General features: G+C 35.2%; 1 pseudogene; it reads left to right on the top strand.

Annotated features, from left to right (window-relative positions):
- The first annotated feature begins 1,283 nt into the window (after positions 1 to 1,283).
- Positions 1,284 to 2,104, top strand: LOC113880592 (annotated as a pseudogene).
- Positions 2,105 to 3,971: the final 1,867 nt, after the last annotated feature.

The following is a 3,971-nucleotide window of genomic DNA, read 5'->3' as shown; positions in this document are numbered from 1 at the left end:
ATATTGCATTCAAATTAATCAAACATATTTGGTTAAACTGTCAATAAAATAAATGTTGCCATTACAACTAAAATAATTTTAATGAGAAAGAATCACCTTTTATTAGTGAATTTCCTTCTATAGAGCTTCCTGAGTGGGACTAGTAGTAAAGAATCTGATTGCCAGTACAGAAGACATAAGAGACATGGGTTCAGCTCCTGGAAGATCCTTTGGATGAGGGTATGGCAACCCACTCCAATACTCTTGCCTGGAGAATCCCATGGACAGAGGAGCCTGGCAGGCTACAGGGTTGTAAAGAGTTGGATGTGACTGAACATCTGAGCACTTTCCTCTATAGGGGAATATATGAAGCATTTTTTGCATCCAAATTATAATTTCCTGAAAAAGAATATTTAGCTTAACCTTTTTGGTTGATTTTTATTATTGTTTATGTTGCTCAATCAAATCAGACAGCAAACAGGGAAGGAATTGGACACAATATCTGACTACATTTGTGAAACTTTTATATATATCTTTCTTTTCCCTATGAACATTTAATTTTGACTAAATGTCCAAAATTAATAGGATTAAAAATAGTTAAATGTCAAAATGTTGTGTTTTTAAGCAATTAGATGTATTTTAATTTAGTAATTTGGAATTCTAATTGGTGGAAGCTTATGATCTTGAATATAAAAGCTTTTTCTCTTACATTCTTATAGTTTTAACTTTCTCAATTTTTAGAAAATAACCACTTCTAATAATAATTTCTACTTTTAAGTTAATTCAGAATCATTTATGAAGTAGTAAATTAGGGTAGAGCCTTATGCCATATCTTTACAGAATGAGTTATTAGAGATAATATTAAGGGTAAAAAGATAGAACAATGTGTTAGGTGTTTTAGACCAGATATTATTATATTATAGACTAGGTTGATTGGGGGAAAAAAAATCATGGAAGTTAGACAACTAGTAGTTAGTTGATGTTTTGACTGTAAGAAGTAGTTTGTCTGCTTTCTCCATTCTCATGCCATAATTTAAATTAAAATGATGAGACATATAGATTTTATTAGAATGTAGATGTAACTTTATAATTCATTTAAGATTTTTTTCTGCAGATGAGTTTATAGATCCTGATTTCAAATCAAATTTCCCCAAATCACATAACACAAGTGTGTCAGAAAGTAACTGAGAACTGATTAAGACCAAAGCCCATGTCCTAGTCCAATTGTACAAAAAGAAAATTCAGTCAAGAAATGTAAATTTAAAGAAAGAAGATCAATTGAAAATTACAGAAACAAATCTATCATGATGGAATTTGTCCTCCTGGGTTTCACTGATATTCCCCAATTTTGATGGTTTCTTTTTGGTATATTCTTAATAACCAGAGTAGATGCCACTCTTCAGATGTGCATGTATTTTTCCCTTGGCAGTTTTTCTTTCCTAGAAATCTGTTAGGTATCTGTCACTCTTCCCAGGATGCTCGTCGACCTTTGGGCCCAGACAGGAACCATTTCTTTTTTCACTTGTGCTACACAAATGTGCTTCTTCCTTATGCTGGGAGCCACTGACTGCTGCGTGGCCATCTGTGACCTTCTGCACTATCCCCTGGTCATGAGCCCCCAGGTCTGCGTCAAGTTGGTGGTTGCCTCCTGGATTGGTGGTACCCCAGTCCAGATAGGCCAGACATGCCAGATTTTCTCTCTGCCTTTCTGTGGCTCCAACACAGTCAATCATTTCTTCTGTGACATTCCACCATTATTAAAACTGGCTTGTGGAGACATCTTTGTTAATGAGATGGTGGTCTATATATTTGCTGTATTGTTTGTCACTTTGCTCCCTTTCTGTTGATACTTGGATTCTATATCAGAATTAGCTCCACCATCCTGAAGCCAGCAAACAAAGGAAGGACCAAAGCTTTCTCCACTTACTCTTCCCACATCACTGTTGTACTTTTATTCTATGGATCAGCCACTGTCACCTACTTAAAGCCTAAATCAAATGAACATGAAGGACTAGACAAACTGCTGTCTCTTTTCTACACCATTTTGACTCCAATGTTCAATCCTATCGTATATACTCTGCAGAACAAACACATTAGAAAGGCAATGAGAAAATGTCTTCCCTAAGTGAAAGATGAGAGTGAAAAAGTTGGCTTAAAGCTCAACATTCAGAAAACAAAGATCATGGCATCTGGTCCCATCGCTTCATGGGAAATAGATGGAGAAACACTGGAAACAGTGTCAGACTTTATATTTTGGGGCTCCAAAATCACTTCAGATCGTGCTTGCAGCCATGAAATTAAAAGACGCTTACTCCTGGGAAGGAAAGTTATGACCAACCTAGATAGCATATTAAAAGCAGAGACACTACTTTGCCAACAAAGGACCGTCTAGTTAAGGCTATGGTTTTTCCTGTGGTCATGTATGGATGTGAGAGTTGGACTGTGAAGAAAGCTGAGCACTGAGGAATTGATGCTTTTGAACTGTGGTGTTGGAGAAGACTATTGAGGGTCCCTTGGACTGCAAGGAGGTCCAACCAGTCCATGCTAAAGGAGATCAGTCCTGGGTGTTCATTGGAAGGACTGATGCTGAAGCTTAAACTCCAATACTTTGGACACCTCATGTGAATAGTTGACTCATTGGAAAAGACCCTGATGCTGGGAGGGATTGGGGGCAGGAGGAGAAAGGGACGACAGAGGATGAGATGGCTGGATGGCATCACCGACTCGATGGACATGAGTTTGAGTAGACTCCGGGAGTTGGTGATGGACAGGGAGGCCTGGCATGCTGAGATTCATGGGGTCGCAAACAGTAAGACATGACTGAGCGACTGAACTGAACTGAATTATCGGGATTATGAGACATTTGAAATAATACAGAAATTATGCTGCATTTATGTATGTAATTTGTTCACAGACTTAACTGAAATTTACTGTTCAGCATTGTCCTAAATTTTTAAATAAGCTCATGCTGTAATTTCCTTTTAGTAGAGAGTTATGTCCTCATGTTTATGGCAATTGTGTTCATTTACTTAGCAATGTTTTATTTTTAAAGATCAGTTTTCTCCTCACTGTAAACTAGTAAATAGAGATGTCTAAATAAACAAGAAGGTGTGATATTCAGGATGTGCTATAATTGAAATTATGCTGTTTTCCCTTTATTTTCAATGCCTTTCTATACTCTATGTTTATATTCTCTATTAAATAAGTAAAACACCCTCTGATGCTACAGAATCATTACTAAGTGATTTCCTCATAGGAAAAAAAAAAGCCTAAATATGTAAGTGTGTAAGTATGAGAAGTACTTATAAAAACAATAATGCATAGCATCAATGTTTATTGCAGCACTATTTTTCTAAGCAAAATTAAAAAAAAGAAAATGAATGCTCATATTGAGAAAGCTTTTAATAAATATTGTGCATAAATATGATAGAAAAATATGGAGTCACTAAAAAATAACACATTACATCTATATGATATGGGTCCTCAATAAATCATTTATTCTTGTATCCATGTTTTTTTGGTCATTCCTTCCTACACTGACCTTTTGTTTAGCTCTATGATTACCTGTGGCAAGGAAACTTTAGTAAATATGAATAGCACTTTGACATTAGAATTTGTCCTTTCTAACAATGGAAATCTTTTCATCACTGTGTTAAAAAGTTCAGTCTACACTCCTGGACAATTAAGGAGCACATAGAAAGAAGCTACAGCCCATGTATAAATGATATAAAGATGGAATCAATTTCAACAGATTTGCAATCTGCTACTTTAAGGATTTTTGAATCAATTATACAATATTATTTACAAGTTGTTTAAACTGTATATTATTCATTGATGTTAAAAATTTCTCTTTCTATACTGAAATGTGCATTTTAATTGTTGTTTTAGAATACTCATATATGGTAAAATTTTCTAAGTACTTTCATGTCTGAAAATTTACTTCACAAAGGTAATATCTTTGGACTAAAATAAAAGTCTCTCTGCTGGTCATT

Source organism: Bos indicus x Bos taurus, chromosome 2, assembly GCF_003369695.1.
Source record: "Bos indicus x Bos taurus breed Angus x Brahman F1 hybrid chromosome 2, Bos_hybrid_MaternalHap_v2.0, whole genome shotgun sequence".
Classification (NCBI taxonomy): Eukaryota; Metazoa; Chordata; class Mammalia; order Artiodactyla; family Bovidae; genus Bos; species Bos indicus x Bos taurus.
Note: the sequence above shows the minus strand (reverse complement) of the source record. Positions and strands in the feature narration are given on the sequence as shown.